Source organism: Cricetulus griseus, assembly GCF_003668045.3.
Source record: "Cricetulus griseus strain 17A/GY chromosome 1 unlocalized genomic scaffold, alternate assembly CriGri-PICRH-1.0 chr1_0, whole genome shotgun sequence".
NCBI lineage: Eukaryota > Metazoa > Chordata > Mammalia > Rodentia > Cricetidae > Cricetulus > Cricetulus griseus.
In genome coordinates, this window is record NW_023276806.1 from 30,964,562 (window position 1) to 30,980,633 (window position 16,072).

A 16,072-nucleotide genomic window follows, 5' to 3' on the forward strand; every position below is an offset into this window, starting at 1 on the left:
TCTCACTCTCCCCATCCCTCCTCCCTCAGACTTGCACAGACACACACACACAACACACACACACACACACACACACACACACACACACAACACACACAGAGTGAGACACACCTGTACAGACACGTAGAGAGAGAGAGAGAGAGAGAGAGAGAGAGGCAGACAGACAGACAGACAGACAGACAGACAGGCACACACAGACACACACACACACACACACACACACACACACACACACACACACAGTGTGGGTAGATTGAAGAGACAATTGAAGGAGCCCTCAATAACCAACTAGCTGGACAATCTGAGCAGCAAAGCCTAAAAGGACCCTGGAGAGGAAGCCTGGAAGGATGGCAGCCTGGCAACTTCCTCTTTTATTCATGCTAGCCATGGAGCATCTTGAATACATCAGCATATCCCTGAGAGTCACTCCTTGGGGGGAAGTAGCAGGTGCTGAGTCCCCTCTGGAGTATAAGGTTTTCCAAGGTCTGACAAGCCCTTCTGACAGCACCACCTGTTTTCCTCTCATTAGGAGATCCTCCAGTTCAGGGACCCCAAGTGTCTCCACCCCGGTCGCTGTTGTTCAGCTGCTAGGTTCTCCAGTGGTGACTGTGAACATGTGTGCAATAAACATGTAAAGAGGAAAGGCACACTCAGGCTGCTCTAGAAATTGCATTTTGTCTTAGTTTCCTTACTTGTAAATACCAACAAATAGCTCTCCCAGAGGCAAAGAAAATGGTGGATAATGTCTAGAGATTTTTCATGTGTGATAATTTATGTACTTAGTGCATAAGATTCTCTACCTCTTGTCTATTATTTGTCTTCCACAAAGAAGTGGTTTTCTTTCCTTTTTTTCTTCTAAAGAATGGTCTATATTATTTTTTTAAGTACCACATACAAAAAAAAAAGTACCTTAACTGGTTTCTTCTAGTAAATAAAATTCTGCTCAAAGTTTTCCACAAGGGCTGGCCTTCAAAATGGAAATTTCCGAAGTATTTTCATTTGCCACAATAAAAACTGCATGAGTGATCAGGCCTGATCACAGAGTGTGGGGCAAGTTTTGCCTGGTTGATGGCAGGGTTACAAGGCCCAGAGAGAAGCTGTTCTCTTCAGGCTGCACTTGGTCTGTCGGGGTCCAGAGGCTGTGTCATCACTGACTGTTGGGACAGCAAGTTTAATGCCAAAGAAACATCAGGCATGACGTTTAAAGACCTTTAAAGTGGAAAGTTCTCACCACTACTTAGCCCTTTAATTTTTAAACTATTACTTGCACAGCTGCCTGCAATTGAGGGGGGTCAGTAATGAAAGCTTAAATTCTAGAATCACTGAATACGTTTCTCAGAAAGCTCCCTGCCTCTGCTCCTCTTCCATTATCAAAGCAGAATGCCAGGAAATGGGGAACAGGCCCAAGTGGGGGCCAAGAGGAGTTCCTCGAGAAGCCCTTTGGGGTCTCTGCTTAGCATCCTTGTGTTTTTCCTTCAAGTTGTTAATAATGCCGGTCTTAATTGGACTAAATAAACAACTGACCGAAACTCACTTCTTACATTTAATACTACTCCTATAATATCTCCCCACGCTTTGCTGTCCTGTTCAGATGATCCTCGCTATATCCTGGGTGCTTTAGGGGTTGGGTGTGATAGCTTAAAATAAAGAACCACAGTAAAGATGTTCAGTGGGAGCTATTACAGCCATCTCCACTGTCACTTGCACAGCCATCTCTACAGCCCCACCTCTTTTGGCCATGGACCATTGAAAAGTTGAGCCCTCCCAGAGTTCAGAAAGGAGGAGGAGAGCACTGGAAATGATGGGTTTCCACTTTTACTTGGAGGAAATGATGGTCAAGGTCTTCTAGGATACACTTAGAGGAGAGTTTAGCCACAGATGATGGCCTCAGGTAGGTTAGAGCTTCCCACAAAGGCACCTGTCATCTGAGTGTTCAATTTTAAAGAGGCAAGCAAATCTCGGTCCAGAGCCTGTTGTTCGAATAGCAACACCGGAAGAACAGCACAGGGCCATCCATTTTCCTGGGCTGTCCAAAGGCAGAGACTGAAGACTGGAGGAAACTGATAGGGGCTCCCACCAGGAGTTGTTTTCCTTGAGAATTTACATACATAATACACACATACATACATACATACATACATACATACATACATACATATAAACAGAAACTTTCTAGAATTTCTTAGATGGATACATGAATGGATGGATGATAGAAAGACAGACAGACAGACAGACAGATATTTTCATAGGATCATGAGCCTGGTTATTTAAACATTTTTTTCCAAAGCTACACAGAGAAACCCTGTCTCGGAAAAAAATATTATCACTGAACTTGAATTAGCATATAGTGAAAACTGACAATATGGACCAAATATCAAGTTAGAATCATAGCAGTATACTTCCTGTTTTACACATAGACTGTACATTCTATATTTTTGTTACTATGAAGCGAACATTTTAAGACTGATACAAGGTTTCACCATGTGGTCCAAGTTAGTACTTTTCACTCTGATGCTGAGATTACAGGATGAGCCACCCATCTACTATATATAATAGATCTATATAATAACTGCCCAGCTATTCTGACTGATTTTAAAATAAGGATCCCATTTGAATGATGAACTATTGCAGTAATTTGTTGATCTTTAAATTTACTGTTGATATATCCCAGTGAAAATGGCTACTTAGTCTGGGGTTTTCTTGAATTATTTGGTTATTTGTTAAAATGTGGTAAAAGATAAGAAAAAACTATGGAGCTATTGACAATTGTTAGCGGCTGGGACAGGAAGAGACAATTTTCTCCAAGAATGTAGTGCTTGGTGAGTCAACCATGCTCCAATAGAAGACCACCATCCAATAGACAAATCTTCCAGAGAAACACTAAACAGAGAAGTGCTGGCCCTAAATGATGTCATAAGTCAAATGGACACAGCAGATGTTTGCATGGCATTTCACCCAAACACAAAAGAATATAACTTCTTAGAGCACCTCTTAGAACCTTCTCCAGAACTGACCACATACTGGACACAAAACAAGTCTCAACAGTTACAAGAAAATTGAAACAACATTCCTTCATCCTATGTGTCTACTATAAATTAAAGCTGGATATCAACAAGAACAGAAATCTTACAAACTCATGGAAACTGAACAACTCACTACTGAATTAAAAAAATGAGTCAAGAAGTTAAGAAAGAAACATTAAACATTTTAGAAGTAAATGAAAATGAAAACTCAACATACCCAAACCTGTGGAACATGATGAAGATGGTTAGTAACTTAACAGAACACCTGAAGGCTCTAGACAAAAAGAAGAAATTGCACCCCAAAGAAGTAGACACAAGACATAATCAAACTCAGGGCTGAAATCAATAAACTAGTAATAAAAAAAAACCAATGAATTAGAGGTTGGTTCTTTGAGATAATCAGTAAGATTGATAAGTCCTTTGTCAAGTTAGCTAAAAGATGGAGAAAATATCCAAATTAATAAAATTAGAGACAAGGGGAGGAGTATAACAACAGAAAGAATATTCAGTCAATCGGGGTCCAGCTGCCACTCTAAATTTGAGCTTTGGAATGCAGGGAATTTTAGGGTTTCTGAGAGGAAGAGGAGTGGGAAGAAATGATGACTGCATTCAGGACTCTAGGGACAGACTCACCAGAGACTGAGGTCCCTGTACACAAGGCTTCTGCCTCTGGCAAGGGAGGGGGCCTTACTAAACTACTACAAGCAGAGGGAACTCAACCCCGTCGTGGTCTCCAAGACTCCACACTGCAGTCAACTGCCTCACTGCAGTCACCCAATCTTTGTCAGAGGTGTCAAAAATGAAAATGAAAAAAAAAAAAAAAAAAAAGACAGTATCCTCAACAAATGGAGTTGGTAACACTGGATGGAGTTCTGCGAACTTTGAACAGAATGAAGCCCCATCCCTTTCTCGTCCTGCACAGGGCAAAAATCAATTCACAAGGTACCAAAGACCTTAATGCAAAATATGTAACCCTGAAATTTAAGATACTTAACCCAGGATCCTGGGCAGCTGCAGCAAGTATTCTACCTCTCTGCTACACCTTTAGCTCCAGGCTGTCCTAGTTTAATGGCAACCTCCCACAGCCTAACTGAGCACCACTGCTCTTCGCATACAATCTTTTATAACACCGAGTTGCAAAGAATTGTGCCCAAAAGTCAGCTTCTGGATAACTGCAAAGCTGAACGCGGATCCTCTGAGGTGACATGGCTCCCCCTTTTGGCTGAACAGAAAGCAGCTGGTTTTGCTTTCCACCGCATCTTATTATTAGCCTTTGTATACGGCTTTCATTGGTATGACCTAATGATGTACTCTAATTTTTATAATAGGCCTAGAATTTTAGTCTTTATTTAAAAGGCAATGATTTGGGTTTTCCTTAAGTATTAAAGGATTTTAATTAAAACATTTAAAAAGTTGTATTATTAGAAGTTGTTATTATTATTATTATGATTAGTCTGGAGTGGGGAGTTTGTGTCATGGGGTGCGGGTTGGGGGGGCTTGTGCCATGTGTGGGGGTGGGGTTTTGCCGTGGTATGCATGTTGGAAGTCAGAGGACAACTTTGAAGACAGTTTTCCCTTTCCATTTTTACGTGGGTTCTGGGGTCACTAGGCCTACACAATAAACAGTTTACCAGATGAACCATCTCACTGTTCTCAACACATTTTTATAAGATGTAAATTTTTGTATATAAATTTTAAGACAACATGATTGATGTCTTATCAAAACACTTGAAAGAATTTGTCAAAGAAGGGGAAGAAAGCTGCTGATTGTTTTCTGTAGCTGCTGCCATTTGCTGCTCTCCATTCTGGTGAAGTTGCCTTAGAAAGCATAGCAGACCTTGCTAATTCAGCAATAAACAGGATAGTAAGCTTTCTCTGTGAAGGACCGGACCATCAGCATCTCAGGCTTCACAGACCACGTGACTTCTGATGCCACTTCTTACATCTTTGAATAAAGCAGGAGATCAGCCCACTATGGAAAAGATGACCATTGTTACACTCCAACAAAACTATTTCTGAACTGAACATTAAAATTTAAACCCATTAGACTTCACTGATTTAATAGACTAGTATATTTCTCTTTGAACAAAAATGAGCCTTAGTTTCTGAGCTATGTAAAGTGGGTAGTGAGCTAGATAACCGGGGACCAGAGCTGGCCAGCCTTCTTGAGTCTGTCTCCCATTTAGACATACATCCTGAGTTCCAGCCACATTTTCATTAGTCTCCAGTTCATCCTGCTGTGAATATTCCGGGGCGCCTCAAACCAGAACTCTTTAAAACTAACTCATAACATATGTCTCATCCAAGCCATCTGTCTGCCTGTCGAAAGCCACTATTTCTGTTCATTGCACATCATCTCCCAGTCTTCAGGCCTGACAACTGGGACTCATGGTACTCTAACGCAGGATGCCTTCGCTTTCAGTTCTTATTTCCAGCATCTGAGTGGAGCCCTTTGTTTTCTAGCCTACACTGTTGCTGTGGCCTGTGTAGCCAGCATGGCTGGTAGCTTGTAGCACAAGTCCTAAAAGGCTGCTCTGACTGTGTCACTGTAGAATTGTAAAGCTTTGTCTTGCTCTATTACTTACCAAATTTGATACAAACATTTCCCATTGGCAGTGAAGGTCATGGAGACATTATCTCAACTAAGTTTTTATTTAGTCTTGCCTCATTCTAAATGCATCCAACTTTAATAAGCAAGTGTTGGGTACTCCTCTGATTACACTGTTAGCAACAATAAACAAAAGTAGCCAGACTGCATTGTTTGCACATTGTTTACATTGCTCTGGCTACACAGAGCCCTGGGTTTGATATCTTGTCCACTCCATTGTTTGCAGTCTAGATGTGGGGAAAGTATTAGTCAAGAAAAGATAGAAGATAAAACTAGTGGCAAAGTATTATGAAGTAATCCTTTCAAAGAACAGACTTTGTAAAGTTTTACACAAGTTGAAACTATCAACCAAGACCGGACTTCACTATAGGGAAAGATGTCACAAATAAACTTTCTAGAATGCAGGTGCTTGGGTGGCAACAGTGGAGCATAAGCATTAATCCTTCCACACTAGTTTGAGAAATATGCATCCCCTCCATAGTATGAAGAAACTCTGCTTTGTAACTATATATTCCCTATTGTTGGCTGTATTTCCACATTCGGTATGTGACAGAAATAAAGAAAGACCCCAGTGTATGAGGACATCATGACACCAACCACATACACACCGTCTGGAAAACAAAGCCTGGAGAAAATACTCCAACAAGAAGAAAAAAGATCTGTAGAAAATAAGGTTTCAAATTGCTTTGCTTTATTGTAGTGAAATTTCTGTACATGTCTACATGTGTCAAAGCTTATACATTGTGTGCTTTAAACATGAGTAGCTACTCAGAGAGTAAGGCTGGTCTCAGCCTTGGGCAGAGAAGCTTCTTTTCACAATGTATTAATGCAGAGACTGATAACTGGCCAAAGTGCTAAGAATAAGTTACTGTTGAATGCTCAGCTTTAAGTAGAACATCTATCTACACCACCCTTTCCAGGGACCAGTGAGCACCGCAGAAGAGAAAGGAAACAAAAGAGCTAGAGGCTGGGTGCTACGAAATCCTGTCTTCTGGACATGGCATGATCACTGCAATCACCAACACATAGGAGCTGTGGATACCTATCCAAGATTGGGCCATCAGCACATCATCATGGATGGAGGAGGGGCTCATGGGCCCCCCACCCCTCCCTAAGGAACTTAATGGTTGCCAGGGGAGAGGACATCATTTTTAGTGATATAGCCACTGGTAAGTTGTCCATGCTTCAGTAAATAACCACTCACCCATGCATATGTAAAGAACCTTAGTTAGACTCAGTGGGTCAAATAGAAAATGACACAGAAGTGAGAGGGAGATAAATGAGGAAGACAAGAAGGGAAGTCAGCAGGAGTGGAAAGGGATGAGAGAGGGCAATGGGGAGTTAATGTGAGTACCAAGCATTTTACATATAAGATCGCTCATAAGGCATTGGATACACGCTTGTATGAAACTGTCAAAAAATTTTAAAATGTGAATATCTTTTGTGTCAATTATACCTCAGTAAAATCTGTGAGTAAAATCTTAATACCTAGCCATTCCTTTCTGTAAAATTAATTGGTTTATTTGGGGGGGGACTGCAGGAGGCACACACATACCACAGCATTTCATGGAGTTCCTAATAGGAAGAACTTGTAGAAAGCAGCTCTCTGCTTCCATCATGCGAGATCTGGGGTCAGATTCAGGTCACCAGGCTAGGTAGCAAGCACCCTTGCCCTCTGAGCAGTCTTGCCAGCCTTGTACTAGTGTAAGAGTATTGCAAATGATAGAATTCCATATAAAGAATATTGCACTGTACACAGTGTTACCATTATTAGTCGTCATGGTGACACTTATGCCATGCCAATCCAGGAGGGTGTTCATGTCATAAACAGGATGTAGCTTGCCAAGGGGCAGGAGGTTCCTGTTTAGAGAGTAACTACCACAGTCCAGTCTTTGAGTAACACTTATTAGACACCATTCTACTGACAGATTTTTCCCACTAAAATTTTATTGGATATTTTAAAATAACCCATTCCTTCTCTTTGCGGTATATAAAGGGTTGAAAGAACTTTTCTGTGTAGTGATGGACAGAAAATATTTCAAGTTCTTGCATAAACTAATTAATGAGCATGGCTATGCTCCAATACAACATTATTTCCAAAACAGGAAGCTGTGGCTGTAGTTCGTCCACTCTGTCAAACAGTGATTCTCAAACCGGAGCATATTAACACCTCTGGGGAAACTTATAAAACTCCCCATGGAGACCAGACTAAACCAATCAATATTGTAAAGGTAGACTGCAGTACTGATTGGCCTTTTTTGTTTGTTTGGTTTTTGATTTGGGGGGGCAGGGTTGTTATTGGGTTTTCAAGACAGGGTTTCTCTGTGTAACCCTGGTTGTTCTGGTGCTCACTCTATAGGGCAGGCTGGCCTCAAACTCACCACGATCCGCCTGCCTCTGCCTCTTGAGTGCTGAAATTGAAGGTGTATACCACCGTGGCGTGCATGACTGGGCTTTCAGATTTACCTTTTCTTCAGAACTTCAATGGTGGTATTAAAGTATTTTATAATTGATAAGCTAATCTAAGTTAATATAGAAGTCAATGTACAGATTTGAAGATTTAAAATGTATTTTGTATTGTGCTTTAAATAAGTTCATATTATAAAACTTTTGCTAGACATGCAAACTGTAATGTATATCATTCATCAATGCTCTAGTAACTTCCAATCCTTTGCAGACTTTGATATCTTGTCACTGCAATCTTTTATTTGACTCGGGTGTCCCTACTCTAATAATTCTTCTCTCTTACCCATGATTTGATTCAGGGAAGAGTTCATAAATTCCCCATTAACTCAATATTAGTTAGGTAAGAATGTATTTAGCTTAGGGATGGAGGATTTGCCTAGTTTAAACCTCAATTCTGTAAATAAATAAATTGACAATGTTATTTTTTCCAATCCTCAAATTATTGCCAAATTATTTACACAGACTATTAGTTTTTATGGGCATATCATATTTAGTTAACTCAAACCCATTTATTCCCAGGAGTATTTGCAGGGAAGATGAACATGTATTTCCTTTACTAGATATCTTGGTGATTTACAACAAGGAACAATATTGATTTCCAGGGGAAACAAGATGACTATCTGAAGAAAGTTTGGGTTGTCACAGGGTAAGGTGGCATCTCTTGGGTAGAGACCAAGGATGCGTCTAAACACCCCTCAGTGTACAGAACAGCCCCTGTGACAAAGAATCATTTCATCCAAATACTAATGCTGAGATTAAAATGCTCTGTGCTAGACACTAATATGTACTTCCTAAATTTACCAGATTACATTGAAATTACATTAAGCCAGATTTTTTTGAATTTTTTTATTTGAATTAGAAACAAGATTGTTTTACATGTCAATTCCAATTCCCTCTCCCTCCCTCCTCCCCTGCCCCCCCCCCAACTAACACCCTACCTATCCCATACCCTTTCTGCTCCCCAGGGAGGGGGACTTCTGTAGGGGGTCTTCAAAGTCTGTCATATTCTTTGGGATAGGGCCTAGGCCAATCCCCTTGTGTCTAGGCTCAGGGAGTATCCCTCTATGTGGAATGGGCTCCCAAAGTACATAGGCTAGGCATAAGTACTGATCTACTACAGGAGGCCCCATGGATTTCCGAGGTCTCGCTGACACCCACATTCCTGGGGTCTGGATCAGTCCTGTTCTGGTTTCCCAGCTATCAGTCTGGGGACCAAGAGCTCTCCCTTTTTCAGGTCAGCTGTTTCTGTGGGTTTCTTTTGTGGGGTCCTGGTCTAGACCCCTTTGCTCATCACTCCTCCTTCTCTGCAACTGGTTTACAGATCAGTTCAGTGTTTAGTTGTGGGTTCTCCTTCTACTTCCACCAGCTGCTGGATGAAGGCTATAGGATTTAAAACAGATTTTTACCAATAGAAAAAAAGTTCTAGCTGGGCGTTGGTGGCACACACCTTTAATCCCAGCACTTGGGAGGCAGAGGCAGGCGGATCTCAGTGAGTTTGAGGCCAGCCTGGTCTACAGAGCGAGTGCCAGGATAGGCTCCAAAGCTACACAGAGAAACCCTGCCTCAAAAAACCAAACAAACAAACAAAAAAAGCTCACAACTTAAATTCCATGATTTCAATGAACACTTCCTTTACTGATCTATTTTCTTCAACATTCTACAATTTCTAAGTTATGCTGTTATTTTTTTAATAAGTTAATAACTTAAAGTTAAGAAAATGGCGGTTTGTATTTATCCACTTTCAGTGCTCTTCATTTGTTCTTTCCTATAATCTGGGTGCCCATCTGCTATTGTTTCCTGTAGGCTGGTGTGCTCCCATTAGCATTTGGTTTTGTTTTGGTTTTTTATTTTTGTTTTGTTTTTGTAGTAAAACTCTGCTGCACTGAATTCTCTCAGCTTGTTTCCTGGAAAGTGTTCTTTGCCTTCAGTTTTCAAAGCTATGTTCCCTCGATCGAGTTGACAGAGTCCATCAGTCTCCTCTCCCCGCCCTGCCTTTTGCATGACTGTAGCCCTTTAGAGATATTGCTTTCTTTGTTTGGGAGTGTGTTTTGTTGTGGTCCTGGGTCAGGATCCAGCCAGGAAGCGTGCTGTCAAGTTCTCATGTCTGAAGTGAAACTGCCAACCCTCAGCTACCGTTCTTGCTGCTGTTTCTCGTACAGTAGATGTTTTCTTCCTGTGCTGTGGGTTTTTCCTTTGTCTCCATCGGGTTTTTTTTTATTATTGTTGGTTTTTATTGTTGTTGTGAACTTTTCTCTTTCTCTCTTTTGTTTTGTAACAGTTTGACTGTCACATGCCCTGGTGCATAGTCTTTATATTTATTCTGTTAGAGTACATTGAGGGTTCTTAGATCTGTGGTTGGTATTTAATCAAACATCAATGATTTGTTTGCACTGGATATGAGGATGCACATTTGCAATCCCTGTACTTGGGAGGAGAGGCATGAAAATCAGGAGTTCAAAGGCAGCCTCTTCAACAGATGGAGCTCAAGACAAGCCTGCTTACATGAGTCCCCGAGAGGGGAAAAAGATAAAAGCAAAAGGAAAACAAAACCCAAACCTTTAACCATGATTTTCAAACCGTTTTCCCTCTCCACCTGGCTCTCCCTCTTCCAGAACTCATGCTCTGGTTCAGTGCCCTGTGACACCGCCTCCGTGCCTTCTTCCATACCATTATTTTCCTAGTCATTGTGCTCTCCTCATTGACGGTGAACCGCTTTCAAGTTAACTACTCCTTTACATTGTCACTCCACAATCTTCTGGGAAGCTCAACTGATGTGTTCCTTGTGTTTTTACAATAAAAATATAATTAATTCTTAGTTCTCAACTTGCTTGCATTGTGGCATTTCCCTTTCTCTCTTCAAATATCATGCATCTTACCCTACTGTGCCCATGAGGGTTCAGAAGACTGTAACAGCTCTGTCCACCCTCTCTGCCAGAGATGTCTGAACGGCCACTTCTGGGTCTGCTTCTCTTGCCTATGGGGCTCCTTTCTACTCATTCAAAAAAAAAAAAAGATTAATCAATTGCCATGTCTAAAAAGCCACATTAAAGATAAAGTGCAATTTTGTTTTGTGTTCTCTATCACTCCCAAGGAGTAAGGTTCTTTTGTTTTCCTTTGATGTGAAGGCAATTATTCCAATTCTCCCTGCATTCATTTTGAACAGAGACAAGCCACATTTCTTTAAGCTTTAAATCACCTGTAATTTGCCAATCATTCAAACAATAACTGTGTCCTTGGAGTGTTGGTTTGGTGTTTGTCATTTTGTTTTGGTTTTGCAGCTCAATGGAGGGTGTTACAGTTTCACATAATTTTGACTCAGTCATGTTCAGCCACTGGGACCAAGAATCCAAGTGCTATGGGTGATATGAAGAACGTGTATCTCATCTACATCCCAACCTATCCTCCACTCTTGCTTTCTTGATGATGCCGTGACTGATGTGTGGGAATGTAAGTGTTTATTTTCAAATCTTCAGGGCATTCTGTTTACCTACTGCATTATTACACATGAGCCCATATTGAGTAGGTCTAAATCTGAAAATGAAAACTTTGAACTGAAATCAAACAGTAATATTTGAAATGAAAGTAAATGTTTGTGCTCAGGGATTGCATGAATCAGACTGGCTATGACCCATGGTAAGGAGTACGAATCACTTAGAGACCGCTCTGATCTCAAGGGTGCTGAACGGTTCTCTTGAGAGACGTGATCAAAACACTTCCTTAGACTGCTCTTCATATGGTGGCCTGAAATTGGGTTTGCAAAGTTATGAGCAACTGTTACTTGATAATAAGTGGGCACCAGCTGGAAACTGCTCCACACTGCCACCTACAGCAACCCGAATTCTTGGTTTTGCCATAGAAAAGAATTTCAGGATGAGTCAGTAGTATAAGGCAGAGTAGGAGTTAATTAAGACAGATTCTAAGATGGACTTAAAGCTCCATGGCTAATAGTAAATAAGGTACTGGGGAAAGACTAAGATGCACCTAAATGTGGGCGTGGCTTCTCAGAGCACTTCCCTTAGCTACTTTTACTGCCATCAAGTCTTTGGTGGTTTCTGGAGTTACTTCTCAAAGAGTTATTATGGGATTTAAATGAGATGATAGGGTGTCCCTGAGGTACTTACTCAGGTTAGGATTATAGCCGATAAAGTAAAACCCTTATCAAAAACAAGGGTTGCACAAGGCAGCTAAGACATAACATTACTGTAAGTAAGGTTTATGGCCCTATTTGTGATATTCCCAGAAAATAGCTAGAAAAGGAACAAGATCATACTTGAAGGTCATATATGTTCAGGTCTTAGGCATGTGTGGTGGTTTGAATAGGAATGGCCCCCATAGACTCATGTGTTTTAATGCTTGCCCCATAGGCAGTGGCACTGTAGGCGTGGGCCTTGTTGGAGGAAGTGTGTCACTGTGGGGGTAGGCTTTGAGGTGATGTATGCTCCAGCTATGCAGTGTGCTCACAGTCTCCTGCTGCTGCCTGAAGATCACAATGTAGACCTCCTAGCTCCCTCTCCAGCACCATCTACCTGCATGCTTCCATGCTTCTAGACATGGCGATAAGGGGCTAAACCTCTGAACTGTAAGCAAGCCCCAATTAAATATTATCCTTTGTAGAGTTGCCATGGTCTTGGCGTCTCTTCACAGCAATAGAAACCCTAAGACAGCATGGTTAATCGCTTGTTTGGAATACTTCCATGAGAGGAATACTGTCTTAGGTAGGCAACCTCCAGAACAAGTGTTAATTGTGCTGGAATTCTTGACTTTTCAGCTGGTGAAAGGCTTCAAACTTCCACTTTGGAGTGAAGGGTTCTCTTCACTCATATCCCCTAAGTCCCCAACTTCCTGTCTCAAGACTAGTTTTATAATTTTTTTGAGTTAGCCTCAGAGATAACTGCCACACAACAAACAGATTAGAGAGAAGGGAAGGATCACGGAAAGTACCATTCTGTGGGAAAATTGCTAAAATTGTATTGTAGGAAAGGACCCTGACCGTGGGAAATGACAAAATCTTGTGAATGCTCAGGCTTTACAGTGCTTGGTCTCAACTCCTCCTCTTGTGCGAGTTCAAGGTTCTTGTTTTCAGAATGGTGAAGCCTGTGCTTTTCTTACCCTCCTTTGCCACAATGTTTGATGTCACACATGCACCCTGTAGACTCTAAATGAATGGCTGTGTGAGGATCTTCCAATGCAAGGCACCACAGGGATGCTCTTGGTGTGGAGGTACTATCCCCCTTTCCACTGTCCTGTCCGTGTGGCAGCAGGTGGATGAACAGGAAGGAGTCACGCCACGTTTCCCACAGTTATGAGCACCCTCCTGCACAGTGAGTGGGTTCAAAGTAGGCACCTTCAATCCTTCTCTGCTACCTCAAAGGAAGGTAGCATGTTCCACAGCACCTATGAACCATCTCAGAAATTGGTGTCTGCCTTCAAGGGACTTCTGGATTTCTAAATTCCTTCCTCGTTCAGTGTCCAGGGGTTTTCAGGTGTGGTAGCTATTCCCTGCAATAGCTACATCTGTGTGACCTTAGAATTTCCTTCTAGCATTGAGTGCCACTGACCAACTTAGTGATTACCTGTGCTAAATTCTCCCTGTTCTAATTAGTAATGTGGTTTCTGGCTTGCCATGAAGAGATTTGAGGCTACCTCTGTCCAATAAATGCAATACAGTACTTATATAACCATTTGTGTGAATGCCTCTTTTGTGGAATGGAAATGTTTGGCGAGCAAAGAGGGAAGCAAATCACCTAGTGTCTTGTAATAAATGTTGAGCAACTAGGCTAATTTACTACACACCCATAAGGCAGACAAGGTGCTAGTGATTGTTACATAATTATTCTTTGTGTCTTTAAACATACTTCTGTGTGCTTTTCTTTGAAAAGCATCCATATAGTTCATTTCTCTATTTAACTATACAAATCTAAAGTAAAAGACTATTATAAAATAAGGGATTTCATCCCACTCTGTTTTGCAAGTCTGTGCTCTCTCTCTCTCTCTCTCTCTCTCTCTCTCTCTCTCTCTCTCTCTCTCTCTCTCTCTCTGTGTGTGTGTGTGTGTGTGTGTGTGTGTGTGTGTGTGCGTGTGTTTCCTCACCTCTAATAAAAGCTTTTCTTCATCTCTGGAATAGAATTTATAAGTAACCAGAATACTTTGTGTGGTACTATTAAAAAGAGTTAGGCAATGCTGGGCCAACTTAAACCTGAATTGAATAATTGGTCCTTCACATGCTGTCATTTAAAGCTGACTAAACGAGATGTTCTGAATCATGATGCCAGACTCATGCATTGAGATTGTTCTGCTTGGGTTTAAGATGCTGCTAGTAGGTAGCAAGCACCCTCGGCTCTTATTGAATATTTTAACTTTCAGTCGCCTTGAGAGAGGCAGACAGGGCTGAAAAATTTGATAATTTTCCTTTCATTCAGGGTATCTTTTCTTTTCCTTTCTCTTCTTTTCCAAGTCAGGTCCTCACTATATAGCTCTGGCTGTCTTAGAACTCACTCACTATGTAGACCAGATTGGCCTCAAACTCAGGGATCTTCCTTTCTCTGCCTCTCAAATGCTAAGATTAAAGGTGTGTGCAATACTACATCTGGCATAGGGACATATTTTCTTAAAGCCTGACTTCAAGAAGTAGCATGTGCTTGAGGGCAAGTCTAAATAAAAGGCTGAATTCTGTGAGAGGAAGCATGTCTTCACAGGATGCTTCTAAGAAACTACAAGGTATATCTGTATACTTAGTAATCAGAAACATTCCCCATTAGAGTATTTAAAGTCCAAATAATACAATATTGGGATTAATATACTAAGCAATTGACAGATATTTGATCCTCACGGGTAAGCTTTTTAGCAGTTTTATTTTGCTGAAGAGGTTTATTGTATTTTATGTTTGATACTGTTCATATGCCATATCCTGTGTTAGCTTTCGTAATCTAAACTATGAAGTGAATTAAAATAAGTCTGTGTCGCTGTTTGGTAATAAAGAACACAGAATTCTTCTCAAGAACTGCTATTACATTAGAAAATCATTATTGTTGTTGTTACTGGTTTTTCGAGACAGGGTTTCTCTGTGTAGCTTTGTAGACCAGGCTTGCCTTTGCCTCCTGAGTACTGACAGTGCTGGAATTAAAGGCGTGGGGCCACCACCACGGGGCTAGGACATGACAGCACATGAAGAGATTACTAACCAATGAGAAATTCTGAGCAAAAAAAAAAAAAAAAGGTCAAATTTGGAATCACATGATCAGAAGACAGTTGCAAGGTATAAAACTTATCCTGACTCCAGAGCATCTATGAGGGAAAGAAAACTTCATAATAAAATCCTAGAAAAGAGAATTTTGAAGCAGGTGAGGAAGAAGAGAGGCCCCTACACCTGGAAGGCAAGGGCAGGGCTCTCTAGAAAGCAGGCATTAGAAGTCCTGCACTGGAGCTCATTTACATATGTGTCTCTCATTGATAAACTGAATGTTCCCGTTGGTCAGTTGTCTTTGTGCTCTCTAGCTGTGATACATTTCATGCATGTATCTTGGAATGTTCTTGGCTGTGGTTGTTACTAATTTCACTTTCTTCCTAAACTTAAGGGAAGCAAGATTTTACCTTCTTAAGAAGCCAAGCCTATGTCACTAGACCTAAGTTTACTTCACACTCACCTGTCTCACATCCCTTAGAGCTACAGGTTTTCTTTCTGTCCATTCTTAACCAACAGATCCATACCTAACTGACTGCATGAAAAACTCCAAAACTGCATTTCACTTATTTATTAAGAAACACCCCTTCCCCACCCCCTGAACCCCCACCCCACCCTACTCCCTCTTGGTGGGGTGTACTTGTAACCTTACTATTCATTCTGTAGCAGGAAGTAGGAAGATCTCCAAGTGGGGAGGAACTCAAGCTACATGGCAAGAGCGACTGGCATTTTTCACACATTATTCAAAAAGCATTTCCTCTATTATTAGCTCTTAAAGGTATTTCTGATGACTAC